The 23,826-nt window shown below is 34.6% G+C and overlaps 1 protein-coding gene across 3 annotated transcripts in view; it reads left to right on the forward strand.

Annotated features, from left to right (window-relative positions):
- Arhgef12 (Rho guanine nucleotide exchange factor 12) overlaps nucleotides 1-23,826 on the forward strand; it is a 151,547-nt gene that overhangs the window by 17,467 nt on the left and 110,254 nt on the right. Inside the window, exon 1 of one of the 3 annotated variants that reach the window (XM_010629242.2) lies at nucleotides 23,555-23,625. The exons of the other annotated variants lie outside the window; for them this stretch is intronic. The gene's annotated coding sequence lies outside the window, so the exon portion shown is untranslated. Of the gene's footprint in view, nucleotides 1-23,554; nucleotides 23,626-23,826 lie in introns of those variants that run through there. 3 annotated transcript variants of the gene reach the window in all.

The following is a 23,826-nucleotide window of genomic DNA, read 5'->3' on the forward strand; positions in this document are numbered from 1 at the left end:
TTTTTTTATTTTCCCAATCCTGAGGATTGAACGGAGGACCTTTCCAATGAGTTATATATTTCCATCCCTTTTTCATTTTTTATTTTGAAAGAGGGTCTTGCTAAGTTGGACTTAAATTTGTGGTTCTCTTGACTCAGCCTTCCAGAGTTCTGGTTTTACAGGCAACTGTCACCATGCCTGACCTTTTATCTTTTAATGTAAGTGATAGTTTCTAAATTCTGTTCCACAGAATATCCATGACACTTTAATAGGAATTTTGTCTTTGTTTTTGTTTTGCTTTATGGGCCCTACTTTCGGACACTCAAGGCAAAATGTAGAATGTAAAATGGAGTTAATGAGTAACCTCCAGACTTTGATTTTATTAGTAAAAACAAATTCTATTTATTACTTTAAAATGTTACAATCCATTTATTAGTCAAAAACAGTTCAAAATTTACAGTTTCATATTAGCCTGAAAGCTACCTGTCTAAATGAGTACAACTTAGATCTTTGGTTTGTTTGTTTGTTTTTTGTTTTGTTTTGGTTTTGGTTTTTTGAGACAGTGTCTCACTATGTAGTTGAGACTGACCTGGAACTCACTATGTAGCCCAGGCTGGTTTTGAATTCACAGTGATCCTCCTTCCTCAGCCTCCCAAGTGCTGGGATTACAGGTGTGAGCCACCATACCTGGCTTATACCTTAGATCTTTAGTAGAATTTATTTTTCAATTTTTGTGTTTTCTTTCTTAACCTTTTTCTTTTTCTTTTCTTCCATATCCTTTTGCATGTACCTTTTGCCTTTATTGTCATCACCAGGCTTCTAATCTCCCCTATATTACTCACCTAGGTCCTCTTCTTTTTTTCAGCCTTTTATTTATTTCTGGTTAAGTCCTTTTGTCATACCTTATAATTTTCTGACCATGTAATAGATCAGTGGTAGACATCCATTATTACTTATTTTTATTTAAAGTAGCATAAAAAAGTTATATGGCCTTCTATTTTTACTTTTCTCACCCTTTACCTGCCAACCATTAGTCTCTATATCCGGACTACATGTATGAGTAAAAATTATATAGTAGGCATGTAGCATTTTATATATATCATTGAAGAATAGGTTTTATTATGCATTCTCCACTTAACAGGAGAAGAAAAAGGTACTTAGGAAGTTCGAGTAGCATGTCTAGTAGATGTCTGTTGACTTCCCCACCAGTGCACTTAAATGCTGTGCTGTAATGCCATGTATAGACAGAGTTGACTCAGATGCTGTTTCTGTCTTCTAGGTACTTGATAGAGGGATACAGGTAGTTGTATTAGTCACTTTTCCATTTCTGGGACAGAATACTTGGCATGCACAATTTAACAGAAAAAATTGATTTGGGCACATGGTTTCAGTCCATGGTTAGGGATTAAGGCAGAAACATGGTGGAAGGGCTGGTGGAGGAAAGCTGCTACTCATGGCATCTGGGAAGAAGAGAGACAAGGAAAGTGCTAGAGGGGAAGGGACCAGCGACTAGATATAGCTCTCAAGGTTATAGAAAGTATACTTAATTTACCTCCTAGTCATCTTTCAAGTCAGTCAAGTTGATAGTCAAGATTAACCATCACAATAGCTAAGTTTATAGAGTACAGTGAGGACTCAAAGGAGAAGAGTCAGTACTTTTTGGATAGATCAGATAGATCTGGAGAGATCTTCATGTATGAGGTGAATACCTCTACTAGTCTTGGAAGGTGGAATGTAGTTACCAGACAGATGAGGGATAGAAGAACATTTCAAAAGACTAGTGTGAATAAAGACACAAAGGTGAAATAGCTCAAATTTTCAAGAAATTGCATACAGGTCAATGTAGCTAGAGAGTGGAGGTTGGTGATAGGCATAGTTCTGTAGTTGATAAAGTTGGAGTGTTAGGTGGCACCAGATTATAGAAGGCCTTTTATGTTATTCTGAGGAGTTTGCATTTTAATGTCTGGATTGTAGGAAGCCTTTAACCAGAGAGGTAATAAGAGCATTGTTATGCTATGGAAAAATCACTCATGTGGCAATATGAAAAATGGATTAATCTGGGGAAACAATTTTAGGGGTGGAGAGGTCATTAAAGAGACACTTTTCAATAACCCCAAAGTCCTAAACTAAAGTAACAATATATTTAAGATAGAACTATCAAGAATATTAAGACTATAAATAGGATGAAAAGGTGAATGATGAAAGTATGGGCCTTTCTGGCTTGTGTGCTTGGTTGGTGTTGCTACCATTCACCAAGATGGATAATAAAAGAAGAAAGAAGCAGGTCTTTGTTTGATTTTGTTGTTTTTGTTTGGTTGACTGGTTAAATGGTGGAAGGGGGACAGAACAAATATAACAGAAAGATTTAGTTTAAGATACTATATTAGTTACCTATTGCTGTGTAGTAGATTATCCCCAAACAGTTAACTTGTATTCTCCATTATAGTAGCCATAAAACGAATGTGATTATTTAAATTTAAATTAGTTAAAATTAAATCGGATGGAAAATTCAGTTCCTGTCACACTAGCCACATTTCCAGAGTTCAGTAGCTACATGTATCCAGTGACCACTGTGCTAATTTTCGATCACAGAATGTTTAGTCATTGTAAATAGTTCTTTTGAGCAGTGCTGCCAACATTTATTTTTATCATACAGTTTATTGTGATTAGGAATTTGGGAGCACCTGCACTAGGTAGTTCTGGTTCAGGATTTCTCATGAGGTTGAGTCAAGGTGTCTGCCTCTAGAAGCAAAAGCTTCAGTTATCTGTAGGCTTGGCTGAAACCAATGGGTCTACTTTCATGAGGACTTACTTGTGTTGGGTAACTGAGTGCTGTTTGTTGGTAGAGGAGGCCTTGGTTCTTCTGTTGGTAGGTAGACCTCTATGAGAATGCCTGAGGCAGCTGTCTTTGCCAAAAGTGAATGATCATAGAGTTTGGAGCTATAATAACTTCTCGGAGCTGACCTCTGAAGCCACATCTGTCATTTCTATCATAGTCTATTGGTCATAGAGGCAGGTGGCAGAACCACTAAGCTAAACCCTCGACCCCATTGGGAGTCATTCTGGAGGCTGCCCACCACATATCCACGTCCAAATGTCTTAATAGGGTAACTAGATTTATAGGATTAAGGCCTTGGCTACTACTAGTCTATTGGTGATTATAGTTGAAGTAATTTGAGTAATGAGATTAACAGGAATGAAATAGCTATTACAGTACCTTCAATTTGTAGTTTTAAGGAGTAGGAACAGAAGTGGTTTCAGAAGCTGTTGAGGAACACTTACAAAGACATAAGGGAAGAATCAGGAGAGGACCTTATAAAGGGAAAATGCAGAGATAAAATTTGGAGTAGACTATAATTGAAATTACTAAGTCACATAAAAGCAAAACGTAAGAATATAATTCTTCTAAAAAAGTACTTCTTGCATATCTTTTCTAAGAACCAGAAAAAGATTTTTTTGAGACAGGGCCTTGTTTTGTAGTTCAGTCTGGACTTTAATTCACTATGTAGCCCAAGTTGGCCTTGAACTCATGATAATCCTGCCTCAGCCTTCAGTATGCTGAGATTATAGGAGTGTACCATCACCCCCAGCCTCATTTGGGAAAGTCTTGAAGGACGGTGATATCAGAAAGTAGAGTTAAAGTTGAGTTGGGTCTTTGGGGGATAAGGTTTGATGGTGATGATGGTGATAAGAATATTAACACACGCATTTTAGGCAGAAAGGAGGGTATGTTATATGGGTGATATTGCTAGACATGAGGTTTGTGATGAGGTTAAGTAGTGAGAAAAATAAGACTGAAAGGCTATTTGGAGGAATCTTGTATGCATGTTCAGGAACTTTTGGTTATCTTTTAGGCCACTTTTCATGTTCAAATTATTTAACTACTGTCTTGATGATTTTCCATAGTCTTATAACCCCTGAACTATTAGTTTTCCCATCACTGGGACACAAAACCTGACACCCACAATTTAATTGAGGAGAGGTTTACTTTGGCTTATGGTTTTCAGAGTAGTCAGTCCATGATTGGTTGGCTCCAAGGCAGAAACAGCATGGGAGAAGAGCATGGCAGAGAAGAAAGCTGCTCACCATGTGTTAGCCAGGAAGATGAGAAAAGGGAGGAGCCAGGGACAAGAATATACCCTTCCAGGTCAAGTTATCATAGTGAGGAAAAAAAAGACTGAAAGGCCAAGTGGAGGCCTTTCCATCTCTTCCAACTAGGCCACACCTCTAAACATGAGACTTTGGGGGCACATAAGAGGTCTAAATCATAATAACTATTTTGTGTTTACTTTGAAGTAATATATTTTAAATTTAATATCTATTCCTGAAGGAAACTATTTCATTGTTGATATGTGTACCACATATAAAAGGCAACAGAAAAATTAATAAACAATTATTAAATTTTAAAAAATTGAAAATGAAGGGCCAGGGAATTAGCTAAGCGGTGCTGAGCCTGCCTGGCAAGTTTAAGGTCCTGAGTTTGATTCCTGGTACAAAAAAGAAAAGAAAACGAAGTATAGTAGTTCATTCTTTGGTTTATAAAAATGCCTACCTGAAGATAAATTCTTCAGTGAGAAAATTGTTTCTGGTCAGTTAGCAGTAAAGGGAGCTTTGGATATTGGTTGGTTTATACCTAAGCTGAAATTTAAGACCATTAATATAATCCCATTTTTACTTTTTGATGGTAACAAGCACCAAGAATCCCAATTGTCAAGTATATGTAGTTGGAAATATAACAATATAGTCAGTTGTCTGCCTGGTCTGTGGTTAAACACTAATAAAAATTAAACCATTTGTTCTAAGAAGCCATCTATAGTAATCTTAGACTCTGTTCAACTGCATATCTCATAGTTCTTCTGATTTTGCAGTTATCTTGTTCACTTTGTACATAGAGTACTTAAACTCAGGATAAATTTAAGTAGTTCACGTGAGCAGAATATTTGTCAAGATATGCTTATTTGCAAAGCTTGTCTCAGTCATGCACATGATCTCAGAAATTGGGCTACTTCTTCCAGAAATATTTGAAATTCTTTCTGAAGCTCAAATGGATGTGTGAAGTTTTCCACTCTCTCTGCCAAAGTCTGTATATAGCTCCAAGTTTGAAGTTAGATAGGGTATACTTTTATAAAAAATTTTAATAAGTGATTTGAGCTGTAATAGCTGAGAAAAAGCATCCTAATAATAGTGTTAGAGACATTGTAAATATGCCAAGAAACAGTATAATGTTTGGTGTTTGTAAAAGTATTGGAGTTTCTAGGTGGCTGAGTACATTTGAAGAGCTATTGGAGGCCGTATATGGTAAAGATGAGTAGTCATTTGGAATTTATGAAAGTTATATAACAGTAGAAGTAAACCATATCAAGTCCTAGAAGAAGTGACCAATAATACTTAAGAAATACATGGAATAGCAGTGGTTGAAAATGCTTAGGTAACCTCAGTAAAATGGACTTACTTCATTTGTTCTGTAGATCATGACTTTTGCCTATGTTGGTTAAAGGCTTGTGTGTAGTAGGAAATTTTATTATATGGCTGAATTTTTTCCTAGTGAATTTTATAATCCAACAACCTCTTGTACTTGTATCAGAATTAGTTTAGTTAAATATTATGAAAACTGATGAAGTAGCATAAAAAGAAAGTTGTTTGTATGAAAATTGAGTTTTGTGTGCTTCGGAAATAAGAGTAGAGACTTGTCATTGTAGAAATAGTTACAGATTAGATAGGGCTAAAGCAGTTACTAGCTATGTGGAGAAAAGATACAGCCTAGAGCAGCAGTGTCAAACCTATGTCTCAGTGGACCTGCAGAGCCCTCTCTGTCAGCATACCACAGAGAAGTCTGGGTACTTGGTCTCTAAAAGGTTCACTGTCACTGGTCTAGAGTTTTATGAGTATCTTGTTTTTTGCTGCACTGTAAGGGAATGGAAACAAAATAAATTATAGCTGATATACTTTAATATAGTTTATATAAGAAAGATAAAGGAATACTCACTATTGTCTTATTTAAAGAAAAGGCCTTGATCCTTAATTTAAACATCGGCAAATACATATTTACATATTTTAAGTGAAATAAAGTTTAAAGTCTATACGAATGATTTTTAATGATTTCCTATTTTAACTGTCCTTTTCAATTAATGACCAAGCTCTTGTCCCAGTGGGTTGGATAAGACAGTTTTTACTGTGTGGCTAAAGGCATTTCATGACTTTAGGAAATTTGAAGATAAGGAAATATGAAATGTCTCCTTTTTAAGGCTGCTATAATAATCAGGTTATTGTGCCAAGAAAGTTAGTGTTCCTGTTCTCAGCAATGTTTTATTTGTGTTTCATTTTTAATATTTTAAAATTTAATAATAGTTTGCATTTTTTTGCCTGGCATTATCTTCTATTTTGACAAATAATGATAGTTTTCTGTTAATAAAAGTGAAATAAAGTTTTCTTTGGAAATGAAAATAGTGTTACCTAAAGAACATTAAAACTGAATGTGGGGTGGGGATTTAGCTCAGTGGTTCTGCCGCCTGCCTTGCAAGCACAAGGTCCTGAGTTCAATCCCCGGTACCCCCCCCCCAAAAAAAAACTGAATGTGAAACATTAAGGCCAGGTACCTTGGCACAAACCTGTAATCCCTACTATTTGGGGAGAGGCTGAGGCAGAAGAATCACAGGTTTGAGCCCAGTTTGGGCAAGTTAGTGAGACTGTCTCAAAATTTAAAAGGGGGGAGGGATTGGAATGTGCAAGGCTCTGTATGTATGTTCAGGGCTTATGTGGCTATGACAAATCATTGAGATAGTATTTAAATAGAGGAAACAAACAGATAAAGGCAAGACTACTCACTACTTGGCCTTTGTCTAACTTCTCCAGTCTCACTATTTTCTCTTGTTACAGACTTTATGTTGATTAAGTGGGGACTGCCTTTCCTCCAGGAAAGACTACTGAGCATATTCAGAAGGTGATCAGTAGAGGGGATTTGTTAGCTTGGATAGCAGTACTTTGGGTGGAGGAACTGTAGAATTTAATTTTTGCAACTTTCTTAGGCTTGCTGTCTCACTCATCTTTTATGTTCCCAGTACCTAGAGCTAGTAGATATTTGAATAGATGAATGAACAAATAAATCCAAGTAAAAGTTATGATGCTGTAGCTTAAGGCCAAATATTGAACATCAAGCAAAAAGTTTCAGAAAAATTCCTGAGACTGTGCCATGCTGTGCTGGAATCTTAATTCCCTCCCTCCCAATCCTCCTCCTTTTTTTTTTTCCTTTCCTTTCTGCCTAAAGGAGAGTTGCAGTAATGTTTCTTATCACCTACATTTGGGCATATACATTGGTTTATTTTTTACAGAAAATAACTTGATAATATAGGTTGAGCCTAAGACTTTCTTAAACATTTTGATCTAGAAATGCTAGTTTGGGTATATATCTCAAGACATTAGAGAAATAAAGGTTTAGTTGTAGTTTTTACGCAAAAATATCAGCCATAATGTTATTTGTAGAAATGGCAAAGAAGAACCAAACTAAGTTTAATGCCTCTGAAGAGGTAGACCTAGAAATTGTGATGGCAAGGAGCTACCAGGGGACTGATGTTAATATATTATTGTATGTCATTTTATAGACTATATGAAAGCATTAAAGGCATTTTCAAGTTAAACTTAATGGAGAAGTATCCATGGTATGTGAAATTTAGGAGATAAAACTTCAAATAAAAAGGCATTTTTCCCCCTGCAGGGCTGGGTGTTGAACCTCCAGGGTTTTGCACATGCTAGGCACTCTATCACTGATTTATACCCTCAGCCTAAATTATGTTTTTAAAAACATACATATAATGCTTTTTAAAAAGATTTCTAGGATGTAAACTACATTTAAACTGTGTGAGATATGGATTCTTGTTTTAAACGTATCTGAATTTTCTAGGTTTTCATTAACAACTATGTATTGCTTTTGTAGTGAGAGATACTTTGTTTATAAGTGAAAACTCTAGTTTTTATTTATTTGTTCTTTATTTTAATTTAAAAGTAACTATGGTAGTTGTCTGAAAGATGATGGGTGAAGGAAGTAATTCTGGAGTCCAGCAGTGCAGATGGGATTAGAGTTCAAATGGCAGGAGTTGCTGAACTAGGACAATAGTGACAAGATTAGACAAGACTATAATGAACAATAAGAAAGAAGAAAGAACAGCTAGGGTGACTCCCATATTTCTGGATATAAATTAATCAATTTGAGGTGAAAGGTTTGTTTCTTAAAAACATTCTTATTTGAATAATATCTGAATTTAGTGAAGTCATTAAAAACTTTAGCTTTCTTTTTCCTTATATATTTCAATTCTTACAATCCTTCATGTTGTCAAAGACCCTATTTGTAAGTTGTTAAGGTAAAGAAGGACAAATTGGTGATATGACTACTTGTAGATATTTATGATACCTCTCACTGTATGGATTGCCAGTTGGTAAACCTGGTTATCTTGTTTGTTTGTTTTTTGGTACTGGGGATCAAACTCGGGTCCTTGTGCTTGCGAGGCAGGTGGCTGGAATCACTGAGCTAAATCCCCGGCCCTCAAGGAGGTCTTTCTTGAGAGCCCCAGATTTAATTTAAATTGTGATGTATCTGTTTTTGGAAAATTATTTTTTATGAGAGACCTTGTCTTAAAATAAAAAATATAAGAGATGGGGATGCAGCTCACTGTGAGGGCCCTGAGTTTAATTAATCCTCACTACTGCAAAAAAGAAAACATAAGTATGTTAGTTACTTTTCTCTTGTTGCTGAGGCAAAATACCCGACACTCAAAGTAAAGGAGGAAAAGGTTCATTTAGCTCACAGTTTGTAGAGGTTTCAGTCCATAATCGGCTGGCTCCAAGGCAGGATGGGAGAGAGGCCAGAAAACCACCATGGCTCCAGGGAAGAAACCACGGTACAGACCCAAAAAACTGAAGGAGGAAGAAGAGGAGGATGAGCAGTTCATGGTGGAAGACAGCAAAAGCAATAAGAGACCTTAACAGCAACTTAATGCCCTATTACCTGACACTATCTTTTTTGGGGGAGGAGTGAACAAAAAAAATTTCAGGTAAAGTTGAAATTCCTTGGCACTTTGCTTTTGTGCTGTTCTCTTCTGTCTCTCTCCAGAAGTGAACACTAAGATAAATTCAGTGTTTATTGCTCTTATATTTTAAAAAAGTGTTTTGCTTTGGCTATATAGTTATGCATCTTCAAACATTACATAATTTTTGCAGATTTTTAAATTTTGTAAACTTTGAATTGTTATATTCTGTAACTTGTTTTATTAGTAAATATTACCAATTATTACTGTACACATTGTTCATGATTAATATCGGTAAAGTATTACTTACGAATGTGGTATGAGGTAGGGATTGAGTTTTATTTTTCATATGGATAACCAATTGTCATGCCCAGTTCATTGCAGTCTGTCTTTCTCTTATTTATTTGCAGTGTATTTTTGTCCTACATAGTGTTCCGTGTTCTGAGTTTCTGAGCTTTCTCTTCCACTGGTTTGATGGTTGCTGTATCAGAAGCTAACTATCTGAATTACTTTAGATTCATAAGCATATTAAGCCCCCTTATCTCTTCAGCAGTTTAATTGCTATTAGTTTTTTTTTTTTCCTTCTGAATTTAGGATTGGCTTATTAGGTACCATAAAAAGTTCTTCTGAGTTTTCTTTAAATTGTAATTTTATTGTATATTTAATTTAGTGTGGAGAAAATGGACATCTTTATGATATTGTTTCTGTATATTAACTTGATATTTGTTTAGTAATTTATGATCTTTTATAGTAAATAGTAATTGTGATTTTATCCATCAAGGTCTTAAAACTTTCTGCTAAGATTATTTTTAGGTACTCTGAATATCAGTACCATTATGAGGTTCGGTCTTTTACCCTCTTTTTCTCCTTTCTGTATTCCCTTCTTTCCTTTTTTACTTCCTTCTACTGCATTCCTCTTCTCTTGTCTTTTTTCCTTCCTTATCATTTAGTATTTTTAATTTTATGTTCTCATGGCTGAAAAATTACAGGATAATTAAATCAACTTTTCTGAGCCTGTCCCTCCACTCCCACTCCCTCTCCCTGCCAGGGTTTTACTATGTTCTGGCCTTGAATTTGAGAACTTCCTACCTCAGACTCTTTAGTGCTGGATTATAGGGATGTGTTGCCATGCCTGGCTCCAGTTCTCTCAATCTGTATAAGGAAAAGAGTATTTACTTTTATACTATTTATTTCACAGAATCAAATGAGATATGTGTGAGGTATTTACCTAGTCAAAAATTTAATGCACAAAAACTTAGAGAGGAAAGGTCCATTTCCTCCAAATCAGACTATAGATAGTCATTCAAATCTATATTGTAAAAGAAAAAAACATCTTGAATGTATATTTTGACTCCTAAAACTCACAATGCTTGAGCCTAAAAGTGTATGTGGTTCATTGGTAGAGTGCCTGCTGAACCCTGGGTTGAATGCCTAGTAACGACAACGACAACCACAATATATATATCCCTTATACTCAGTTTCTTAAAAAAAAGGGTTAGTAGTGATTTATATTAGTGTACATGAGTGAACACACATGTAGACACACTCCAGCTGAAGATGTTAAAAATGAAAGGGCTAGGGATCTGGCTCAGTGGTAGAATATGTGTCCAAAGTCCTGGGTCCAACCCACAGAACTATCAAAAATAAATGAATACAAATAAAGAATAAAAGTATTGCAGTGAGGCAGATGCAAGTATAACCATTAAAAGGGCTAACAGCCATTATTGTTAAGCCTCTGCTTTTGGAATGCTGTGAGAAAAAAGTAGATGAAAATTGGTTCTATTGGTGGGTGTATTTCCTCTTTTGTCACAAACCTAATTTTAGTGTTACTAAATTCTGAAGTAGATAATTTGGAAATGGGGAGGGGACCAAGTGATGTGAGGAGAGAGAGGTTGGAGAAATGGGGAAGGGGATGAAAAAAGAATTAAGATGTGTTATATATATGTACCAACTCCCCATGAGGAATGTGATTATTGTGTATACTACAAACATGTACTAATAAAAAATAAAAATTGAAAAAAATATTGTTTTTGTGGATGTCAAGCCAATACTGGAGACATCTATAACAGTTGTTTCATAAGTGAAACCAGTGTTTTTAGGGCTTTCTTAATGACTGTTACATAAAAACAGAAGGGACAACATAAAGCATAACTCGTCCAAACTGATTCTTTGGAAAACTAACTTTTTGTTATAGTCTTTGTGAGTTACTAACTTGAATCATAATCTAGAGCAGTGAGAGCTTCCAACATTTTTGTGTTAATTGTGAACAGTTGAATATTGGAATTTCTGTGAAGGTTACTAAAATGTTTAAGGGAACATTAGCTAAGTATTAATAACTGCTAAGGTAGCCACTAAGATACAGATGTATAATTATTTATTGAACTTTGAGAATAACAATGGGTAGAAGAATTTGGGTTTTTTCTTTGTATGTTTTTAGTCCCTCTCTGTTTCCCCCTCTCTACAATATGCAAGTAATATTTTGATAATTGTGGCAATTTAAAAACTTAAGAAAATAATTAAAATATGAAAAATATTGTGGATGCCCACAGATGGGCATTATGCTTTCTTTAAATATAATTCTGTAACTGTCATTAACTAACTCTTGCACCTTCCTATTTCCTTCCCTTTGGGTCTATTCAGAGTGTAACTATTGTTCAGGGCTGTGACTTTAGATAGGCTTTTTCTCACAAAAAGGAATTAATTGCCTACTTAGAACTTATCTTTGAGTAAAAAAGAAATATTCATTCCTTGATTTAATCATCTGTAAAGGACAGGGAGGTACTTTTGAAAATAGAGTTGGGTTATTGTGTATAGTTAAATATATTTATGAACATTATGATAGTCCTTAAAAACAACTTCATTGAGCTGCTGAACATCTGCATTCATTTTTCTCATTACCTCAAAGGTTTACAAAGCCTCTTGAGTAAATGGCCTTAATTTAGATAAATATGGATATTAGATATGTCTACTAATAAAGATGATTTTCCTGTAATGAGGCATAGCAAATTAACTTCCATTCTGCAAAACTGACTATGTAAATTTTAGTTTAATAATTTTAGTTCTTAGGAAAAAATGAAATATTTCTTAAAACACATTTCTCTTTGAATTGTGAAGATTGTATATAATGGTTATAGCAAGTAATGTTTTTATGAGTAAATGATTATGCTGACTCACACATATTAGTGATTCAAATGATCATAATTCTATTAAGTTAAATCCACCATACAATGTACAGATATTCAGTACTTTGGAATTTCAAAACTTTTGGATATTAACTCTTGGTTTAAAAGGAATAATTTGCCTCTACCCACCAATCATTTTCACACTTGTAAAAGAGATAAGAGCAGTAATATTTCACTTTAGTTTCTTACTAAAGAGAAGATAAATGACTTAAAGAGCTGACAGAAAACAATTTAAACAAATAAGTATGATCAGAAGGACCCTCTATATTCCTACCCCACTCCCACTCCCCATAATTAATCACCGTGTATCTCAGGTTTTAAGCACAGTTAGTCTTCTCATCATGGAAACTGTGAACATTCATTAACAACTTTGATTTTACTTTGAAATTTATACAGCAAACACCAAAGAGTGAATTGTTGCCATAATCCATGGGAGTCTTGAAATTGACGTCAAAACATGAGTACAGCTGTATAAGCAGTGGGAAGAGTATTTTTAACATCCCTGTTAGTTCATCTTTTAGACCTTTCCTTTTATGATTTCATCTCTTCCATTACATTGTTTAAAAAGTTCTATAATTTTCTACTAAAGCACTAATGACATTCCTTAAATCAGCCCCCATACAACAACCTTTTTCTCGATTCCCTTCTTTGCAGCTTTTGTTTCCTTTACCTGTAGTGTTACAAGTTTCTGTAACACGATGGCTCTTTCTTTTTAGAATTTATTTTCTTTTTTTTGAGACAGGGTCTCACTATGTAGTGAGACTGACCTGGAAGTCACTGCGTAGACCAGGCTGGTCTTGAACTTACAGTGATCCTCCTGCCTCAGCCTCCCAAGTGTTGGGATTACAGGCATGTGCCATCACGCCCAGTTTAGAATTTATTTTCTAAAGGGTTAGATTTACAGATAAGTTCAGAAGCTAGAGAGGAACATATAGCCCATACTTGTACTCAGATTTCCCTGTTATTAACATGTTACATCAATATGATCAATTTGTTATAATTAATGAATCAGTGTTACCATTAATTAAAAATAATAGTTTATTTAGATTTCCTTAGTTTTTACCTATTGTCCTTTTTCTTTCAGAATACCATATTGCATTTAGTCACCATGTCTCCTTAGCTCCTTTTGATGCTTATAGCTGACAGTTTCTTAGAATTCTTTGTTGTGGTGATCTCGACAGTTTGATAGTTCTGAATCCTGGTAAGGTATAGTGTAGAAAACCTCTGAACTGGAATTTTTATCTAATGTTTTCTCACCATTAGACTTGAGTTAATGGATAAGCTGGGGGTGTAGTTCTATAGTAGAGCACTTGTCCAGCATAAAACATAATCCTGCAATAGGGATTATTGGGACATCACAGGGATAATCATCATCTGTATCACCTCACATCAAGGGTACATAGTATCAGCACAGTTTGTGACTTGATATTGACCTTGGTCACCTGGCCAAAGTGGTGTTTGTTTGGTTTCTCCACTGTAAATAAGGTACTGAAATGATCTAGTAGGAATATCCTAGTTATTTGAATTGCTTTGGTAAATTGCTTGGATTTCATATGTTGAAGTAAGTCATCATTATATGGATATCATGTTGCCCATTGAAATATTAATTTTTTATGAATAACATTCAGAGCTAAGAAGTAAATTTTAAATATGCTCAGCCTTTCAGATTTAACTTTTTTTTTTTTTTTTTTTTTTTTGAGGTACTGGGGATTGAACTCAGGACCTTATGCTTGAGAGTTAGGCACAGTGCCACTGAGCTAAATCCCCGGCCCCTCAAATTTAACTTTGGTTTTTTAAAAATCTTATTTAGTTTGTTGGTACTTTTTAAGTGTACAGTACAGTTATATTCATCATTGGGATCTTTTTACCTTTATGTGACAGATCTTGGTTCTCATTTTTTCCCCATACCCCTGCCATCCCTTTACCCCCTCCACCCTCCCGTTTACAAAGATTTCGTTTCCATTTTTTCCTTTTCTCATATTTTTTTCTTGCCCCTGACCAAATTTAACTTTGAAATAAAGGTTTCCTTTCCTGTGGAATTCTAAAAATTTTATGTTTATATAAAGGAATAATTTAGGTTTTGATAGTTTAGATAGAAAGTTAAAGAAGCTGTCAACTGGCCAGATGTTTAAATTCTAGACACTTGAATTACTGCTTTTATCTTTTAAAAAAGGAACTTTATTTCAAATACAATTTACATATAATAATATTCACCCATTTTGAGTATGTGCTTTGATGAGCTTGACAAGTATGTACAGTTTTTAACCACCACCACCATGATTAAGATAGTTAATGTTTTCATCACCCCCAAAAGTTCTCTTTTTTACCTTTTTGTTCAGTACCTTGCAACTGCTACTCTGCTTTAATTTCACAATAGTTGTACCTTTCCTACTTCAAATAAATGAAATTATTTCCAGTATGTAATCTTTTTTAAAAATTATTAAACTTAATGCATTTAAACTTAATGTATTTGAGATTCATTCAAATTTTTGGATATAGCAATAGTTTGTTCCTTTTTTTTCTAAGTCCTGGGATTAAAGGCCTGTGATAGTTAGGGCCAGTTCCTTATTTTCTAGTAATTTCATTCTGTGAGTATACCAGTTATATCAGCCTGTTTTCTATAGCTATAGCAAAAATACTTGCGGCTTAATACATTGTAAAGAAAAGAGGTTCATTGAGTTCACAGTTCTGACAATTCACCAACATCAATCTGGCTCTGTAGGACTTCTTGGTATGATGACATTACAATGGTGGGGGCCTGTGCAAGAGGAAATGATCACATAGTGAGATAGAAAGCCAGAGCAGGGGCCAGCATTGCTTTTTGTGTGTGTTTAGTTCCAAGGATTAAACCCAGTGCTTTGCACATGCTAGACCACATTCTACCACCAAGCAACATCTTCAGGCTGGGCTCAGTTTTGCTCTTTTCAAGGACGTTGTGTCCATTGATTTTACAAATTCCCACTAAGCCCCAACTTTGTTTTTGTGCTTGCATTTGATTCTGGGAATTGAATCCAGGATTTCACATGCTAAGCATAGCTCTGCTACTGAACTACATACATCCCCAGCCCCTCTTAACTCTTAAAGGCTAGCGAGTTTCTTTATCCATCAACCTATTGGTGGACATTTGGATTGTTTTAAATTTTTTTCTATTTTGAATAAAGTTGAATGTTTGCCTGAGAGTTTTGTGTGACATACATTTTCATTTCTATTTGGTAAATATTTTAGAGTAGGATTACTGAGTTATATGGTAAATATATGTTTAATTTTATAATAAACTACCAAATTGTTTTACAAAGTGCTTCTATCATTTTATATTCCCAGTGGCAATATGAAAGAATTCCAGTTCTACATGTACTCATGTACTCATCAAAATTTGGTATTTTCAGCAGCTTTTAAAAATGTTAGTCATTGTAGTGTGTGTGAATGACATCCCTTTATATTTTTTATTTTAATTTCTATAAAGACTAATAATTCTGAGGACTTTTCAAATGACTATTTGCTTTTTTTTTTTTCTTCTGAGAAGTTTTTGAAGTCAATCAGGGCACTCCCACCCCATCCGTCTGTGTTGGTATTTTTTTGTGTGTGTTTTGTTTTTAGACAGGATCTTGCTGTTTCACAGGTTGGTTTCAAACTCCTAGGCTCAAGCAATCTTCCTGATTTAGTCTCCTTTATAGCTGGGACAAGCACTTGCTACAATGCCCAGCTAGAATGTTCAGACCTTCTCAAAAGTTACCTTGTATTCTTGTTGAAATGTGAGATGAAGCCTTTTTTAGATATATTTTAAAAGTATTTCTACCAGTTTGTAGCTTGTTCTTTCATTTTCTAAACAGTACCTTTCAAAATGAGGAGGCTGGTATTTCAGTGAAGGCCAGTCTATCAACTTTTTCATGTCCATGATTTTTGAGTCCTATGTAAAAAATCTTGGCCTAACCTAGATTCACAAAATTTTTATCTTGCTTCTTTTCTTGAATTTTTTTCAAACTTGGCTCTTACATTGAGGTCTGTGATTCATATAAATTTAGCATTTGTACATGGTGTGATGTAATGATAGTACACCATTTATGCGTGAATCTATTTATGATCCTTTTATGATCCATTCATTGGTATTGTATGCCTATCCTTATGTCTTTAATATTTTTACCTTAAATCTTTAAGTCCTTCAACTTTGTTGTTTTCGTAAAAATTATTTTGACTTATCAAGGTCTTTGCATTTTCATATGAACTTTAGAGTCACATGTCAATTTCTAAATAGGAAAAATATTTTGGGGTTTTTATTACTACTATGTTTTCCCAGATTAGCTTGGGGAAAATTGACATTGTAAATTGAGACTTTCAGCTTATGGGTGTAAATTCTCAATTTAAATAGTCTCCTTTAATTTCTCATAAGATTTCATAGTTTGAAATATGTAGGTATTGAACTTAATTTGTCTTCATCTCTCTACAGAGACATTCTTCATTTAACAACCAAGTTCTGTTCCTGAAACTAGGTTATTAAATGAATCAATTGCTAAATGAGGAATTGTATATAGTTTATATATATTACAATATTCAGAACAAAGAAATGGTCAGAGGAAACTCCAACTTGATGACTTTGCTTTTATTTACATAACTCTTATATGCAGTACTGTAATGTATAAGAACATAAGACTACAACATTGTACCATAGAGCACAGCCAGCAAAAATTATAGTACTGTATAAACAAAGTGTACTATACAAAAACAATAGACCTTGAGGCTCTATAAATAGGATGTACAGAACTGTATATAAAAAAAAAGATGGGTTGTAAATCCAAACAGTGGGTTGTAAATCCAACCAGTTCTTAAACGGGTGTGTTGTTAAACAAGGAATGCTTGCTTGTCATATTTTGAGGTTATTGTATGCTATCCAAAAGTTAACATTTGATTGTTTATTACTAATATATAGTAGAATTATTTTTTATGTAGATCTTGAATAGTTCTACTAAACTTAATTCTAGCTTTTTCTAGATCTCTTTGGATGTTTTTACTTAGATGATCATGTCAGTTTCTACTTTTTGATTTGAAAGCTTTTTATATGTTTTCTTTTTCTGAAACAGTGTCTTACAGCATAGTTCAGGCTGGCCTTGAACTCACTGTGTAGCCCAGGCTGTCCTTGAACTTGTGGCGATCCTCCTGCTTCAGCCTCCCAAGTGCTGAGATTACAGGCATGTGCCGCCTCGCAGGGCACATTTTATGTGTTTTCATTGCTTTAGCTATTTGACTGAAACAAATTTTTGAATGGTAAGAACAGACTTTTTGACATTATTGCCCTGCTAACCCCCCAATACTGGTCCTTATGCATTCTAGCCAAACATTCTGCCACCAAGCCACACTCCTACACCTTTTTATTTAGTTTTTAAATTTTGAGACAGGATCTGACTAAGTTGCCCAGGCTGGCCTTGATAGTGCTTCCATCTCTGAAGTAGCTTGGATTACAGGTGTGCCCAGCATGCCTGATGCTGTTCTTGATCTTAGGTAAGACATTCAAAGTTCAAACCATTAAGTATGTTATAGGTGTTTATTTTACATACACACCCTTTATCAATTTGGAGAAATCACCATCTATGCCTAAATTGTGAGAAATTTTATTAACAGGTATTGAATTTTGCCAAAAGCTTTTTCTGTATCTGTTAAGGTGGTTATGGTTTTTCTTTTCTATTTGGACTAATGGTATAGTGAATTTCATTGATACTTGAATGTTGAAACAACCTTGCATTATCAATATAAATCCAGTTGGTCATTATCTATTACCTTTTTATATAATTTTCTGATATTTTGACAAAAAATTTTGCATCTTCATTCATGAGGGATATTGTTTTTAATTTTCTTAAGATGTCATTGCTTTGTCTTGATATCAGGGTAATATTGACTTCTGAAATTCAGGCTTGTTGGTATATAACTGTAATCCTGACCCTAGCTACATGGGCTGTGGCAACAGGATTGCAGGTTTAAGGCCAGCCTGGACAATATAGTAAGACTTTGTCTCAAAAACAACAGCAACAAAAAAAACAAACCTAATGTTGTAATTGAGGTGGTAGAGTGCTTGTTGCAAGGCCGTGGTTTCAATCCCTAGAACAAAGAAACAAACAAGAAAAACCAGAAAGAAAGAACTAGTTCAGAAGTGTTGTGTTTTCAAAAAGAGCACGTGTAGAATTGTTAATGTGGCTTCCTTTAAATGCTTGAGAGAGTTTACTAGTGGAGTCATCTGAATGTGGATGGAGTGTCCTTTGTAGAAATGTTTTTCAGCTTGTAGTTGAATTCATTATCCCAAATGCATCCACTGTTCTTCTAGAATTATAGACTATTTGCTCAGTAGACTTTACTTTGGAATAATTTTAGATTTACAGAAATGTTGCATAGAGTTCCCACATACCCAGTTTTTCTCATTATTATTAACTTCTTAGAATACATCTTTGAAAACTAATGGGCATTGGCACATTACTATTAACTGAACTCCAGACTTTATTTGGATTTTGCTAGCTTTTTTTTTTTTTTTAACAACTTCTTCCTGTTCCAGGGTCAAATTCAGGATACCATGTTGTATTTAATTTCATGCTTCCCTATCTTCTTGTTGGTGGTGGTTTCTTGATCTTTTTTTTCTATGACTTGATAGCCTTGAGGAATACTAGCTAGGTATTTAGTAGAATGTTACCTAGTCAAGATTTGCTCTTGTTTCTCTGTGTTACACTAGGAATTATATAATTTTGGAAAGAATCCCATAGGGGTAAAATACCCTTTTCATCATCATATCAAAGGTACATGATGTCCACATGACTTCACTGCTGCTATTAACCTTGGCTACTTGGTTGTTAGTGTTTGCCAGATTTCTTCACATTTAAGTTATCCTTTTTCTTTCTATTCTCTAGCTTTAGAAAAGACTCACTAAATCTAACTCACACTTTGGAAAGGGGAACATATCTATATGTGATTTGACATTTTTTTCTGAAAAGGTTTGTCTTTTAGTTTTTAGCCATTTTTTTTCCAAAATGGATTTAACATACTCTATACTTTGAGGTCTAATCTATTGTATGCTACTATTTGGTTGGTTGGATTGTACTATCTTTGACTGTGGGAAGGTTTTCAAGTTGGTTTTATTTCCCTTCCCCATACCCCTATCCTTTTGTTTTTTAAGTACCTCTTTACCTTTTTTTGTACTACAGAATGTCTCAGGCTTATCTTTATTTTCTTTGCCCAGCTATAGAGTCATTCAGTTCCTTTTATTGAAGAATTGTATTTAATAACCAAAATGTAGGTTGTGGGTAGGCTTATTGCTATTGGGGTGCCATTGCTTTTAGGTCCTCTCAAGACAGCTATGTAACATATGTGTGTATACTACTCCATGTATACATAATCATTTATAATTGTTTCTGTACCTACATTTGTGTGTGTGTGTGTGTGTGTATGTTAATTTAAACATGAGCTTATACTGATGTCTCCAGTTTTAATCCAGTACTACAGGGTGTAGGCTGCTTCTCAGTGAGAAACATGAAAGCATTCACCCATTATCCATCCATCACTTATTTGCTCAACCTGAGTACTCATGAAAAGCATTTTCAGAATTGTTAACCCATACCTATGAGAAATAAATTTCCCAACTAGAATATAGTGTTACCTATAGTATAGAATATAGTGAATAGCTTCTTTTGTCATTAGCCTTACAATTTTAAGTCAAAATGCCATTTTCCAAAGTTAGGCCATCTCCTTTTTTACTACCCCTTCACACAGTCATGTCATACAGATATAGTGCAATTAGTTATCACAATCCATATTTAGTTTTGAGGTCTTCTGACATTTTGGCTGATGTTTTTTGATTAGTTAGCATTTATTCATGTTCGTTATTCATATTATGCTGTTCTGTGGGTTTGAACAAATGCATAGAGTCGTGGATCACTGAAGTAGCGCAAGAACAAATTCTGTACCCTAAATGTTCCCATTTGTGTTCCCTTTTTAGTAATGCACTCCCTACTCCTCCATTCCTTAGCAACTGCCAGTCTATTTTCTGCCTCTACTTTTGCATTTTCCAGAGGGTCGTATGAATGGAATAATAATTGTTGGATTTGCTTCTGGCTTATTGAAAATAGTAATATACATTTAAGATCCATTAATAATGTATAGGTTAATAGTTCATTATTTTTTAATCATTGAATGATCTTCTACTGTGTAGATGAGTGTTTTTTCATTCCCCCATGGAAGTATACCTTGGTTGTTTCCAGTTTTTAATAGTAATATAAACAAAGCTGATATAAAATATTTATGGGCAGATTTTTGTATAGATTTAAGTTTTCAGATCACATGAGTAAATACCTAAGAGTATGATTTCAAGTCATATAGTTTTTCTGTTTCTTTCTGCATGTGTATCATACTGGGGATTGAACCCAGCACCTTGTGCATGTTAGCCAAGCACTCTACTGCTGAGTTACATCTTTAGGCTTTTTAAAAAAATTTTTAAATTCTGAGACAGAGCCTCACTAAATTGCCTGGTAGCTGGGATTAAAAGTATATACTATAATACCTGACATGCTTAAACTTGGATTGCTTTTGTTCTTTTTTTAAAAATTTAGCTTCTTTTTCTTGAATTGTTTGACATTTATCTGTTGTTTTGAGTGGTCATCGTTCATTCATTATTGATTTATATTCTAATGTGTGAATATATCTCAGTGTTTTTACCCATTCTACTGCAGATGAACATTTAAGAAGTCTAGTTTGGGACTATTACTACTATAATGGTCTTTAGGGACATTCATGGATATGCCTTCCTGTGAACATATCTTTCTTCCTAGGTGTAGAATTACGGGTCAGCTTTAGTTAATATTACCAAACACTTTTCTGTAGTGGTTGTATCAGTTTACATTCTCACCAGCAGTGGTAGTGGCGCGAATGTATGGCACATATGTTGCACTAGGCTGTTTGTTATCATTGAAAGCTTTAAAAGGTTTGCCATCACTGGTACAGGGGTTCTAGGTGCTCTGTATCTTCTTCAAGTACTACGTATATTCTCACCTCTCCTTCAGTGTGCAGTTTTGGTTTTAATTTAGATTTCCCTAAAATTGAACATTTTTATGTTATTTGGATTTTCAGGAAAATTGAAAAAATTATAAACTTCCTTCTGTACTCTTTAAACATTGGGGTTTGAAAGATGGGGTGGTTTCAATTAAAAAAGTTGGTATAGTAATGCAGAGAATGTCTTTGGGGAGAGCCAGTTTTTAGTTAGGAAGTTGAAGTACATTCTATGAAGAAGTTTGAGACTGTAGCAGAACTGTGCTTGGTCTGTTATAGAAAGAGAGTTCTAGAGTACACAGTGACAAACTTAGGGAGGAGAGCAATGGGAGATTTTGTTAGAAGAGAGAGATTATAGGTAATCGATAAAAGAGAGATTAATAGGTAACTTTAAGTTTTGTTTGGTGATGTATGATGATAGAGATGTTGCAATTAGTTGGCTTTAAGTTTTAAGCTGATGTGTGAAGTTCTTTCATCACAAGCTTTCACCTGTGGGGAGCTTAATGATTCTTGGGATAGATGGGACAGACCAAAAGTGCTAAGCATTAGAAGAACATGAGACTGCAGGTGAGGTGGAGTAAGTCTAATGATACCAGCATTCAGTAGTCTAGCTTGCCTTGCTTTGATCAGATTGGAGCTATTTTCTTTGATCACTATTAATGTATTAAGTACTTATAAACCATAAGTTCAATAAGTGTTCTTTAATATTGCCCAAAGGTATTAAAGCCATTAGTTTTTTGCTTTTAAGATCTATAAAATCTTCACATATATATTTATACATATATTTTATATGTGTATACGTCCCATGTAGTACATACATATACAGTGTATGTATATTATATATTTTATATATATATATATATATTAGTATATGTGCTACTAACTATATTTGCAAAAGTGTGGGTTCCTTGGAAGCTGATTTTTCATTGTTCACTATGGTTCTGAGATCCGTGAATTTCTATACAAATGCACATGACCCTGGGTTATAATTTATATGGGTGACTATTGGGAAATAACTTAAAATTAGATATATTCATATTTTAAGGAATATGTTTGTTTTTGTGGTGCTGGGGGGTCGAACCCAGGGCCCTGTACATGCTAGACAAGTGCTTCATCACTGATATGTACCCACAGCGCAGGAATACATTTTATGAAACAATGAACATGGTTTTCATTCATTACTAATACATTGATTCTAGAAATCATGTGCATGGAAATGTTAAGTTGGGTTGATGCTTCAGAAAAGGACACTAGAGGCTGTTGAGTCTTAGTATGACAATGTATTTGTTAGTGAAAAGTGGGTGAAGCAGATTATACTATTTTAACAAAATTACATTTCTTTTAGGGGTTAGTTTGAGTGAATGTGTCTCTTACCTCCTTTTACTATTAGTGGCAAGTATGCTAGTTATCAGAGTGCCAGACTCATAAATGCCTGAGGCATAGTTAAAGACCTGGGAAGATTTACAGTAATCTAACACAAACAGACAGAATAGCATGAAGAAATTTCAGTCCTTCCAGCCTTGCTTACAAACTTAATTAGGCTTATTGGAGCATTAAATACCCCCCCCCAGTTTAAGTTTCTCTTCCACTCCTACCTCCTGTCAAAATTCTCTTAAAGGGGCCATACTACCAATAAAAGGAGTGGGACATATGTGTGTGCGTGCGGGCGTGTGTGTGTGTCAGTCCTTCCAGCCTTGCTTACAAACTTAATTAGGCTTATTGGAGCATTAAATACCCCCCCCCAGTTTAAGTTTCTCTTCCACTCCTACCTCCTGTCAAAATTCTCTTAAAGGGGCCATACTACCAATAAAAGGAGTGGGACATATGTGTGTGCGTGCGTGTGTGTGTGTGTGTGTGTGTGTGTGTGCATGCATTTGTGTGTTTGTGGATAAATTCTAAATCATTTCATTTATCTGGCTTTAGGGAAAGGAGTACCAACAAAATTTCAAGATATTTGAGGGATCCATCTGTGGTACTATATTCAAGAAATTCCAAATTTAAAAATTGTACTGTGTTCAGAGTGAAAAAAAAAATTTTTTTGTGGTTCTGTAATTAGATCGGAACTGTTTGGCTTGCTCTCTTAAAAAATTGTCAGCTAAATTTTTGCTTTATCATTTATATATACATTATAGTGTAATCTAGGGAAAATTTCATGGGTGTTATTTTCTGCCTTTCCATTAGCTGCAGCGTTGGGCTTTAAATGATGTTAGTGATTGGGAGTGGGAGAAGAGGTGGGGTTTCTTCTTATCATCCCTCTTGTGGTCAATAAAATCATCCGACAAATGCCTTTCTAAGGATGTAGAATGTATTTATAAAGGAAAAGCTTACCATTGCTAAGGGAGTGGTGTTCAGTAAGGATTTCATTTTCTTCTACTCCATGGAAACAAGCCTTTTGAGCTTCTACATGTCTGCTTATTTGTCCAGTGCTCCAGGTAATTCATTGCTGTCTTTGTTTTCTTGGTAGTGTATAAAATATGGTGCAACGGTAAAAAATTAGCTTCAGTGAAATTGATGTACCTGTAACAGGAAAAAAAAAACAGGGAAAAGGATATTTTTCATTATTCATTATTATTTCTTAAAATAGTTTTTAAGATTTTTTCTACTTCCTGTTTTACAAAGCTTAATTTGATCTA

The sequence above is a fragment of the Fukomys damarensis genome, unplaced genomic scaffold (assembly GCF_012274545.1).
Source record: "Fukomys damarensis isolate Sample0158 unplaced genomic scaffold, DMR_v1.0_HiC HiC_scaffold_16, whole genome shotgun sequence".
Lineage (NCBI taxonomy): Eukaryota > Metazoa > Chordata > Mammalia > Rodentia > Bathyergidae > Fukomys > Fukomys damarensis.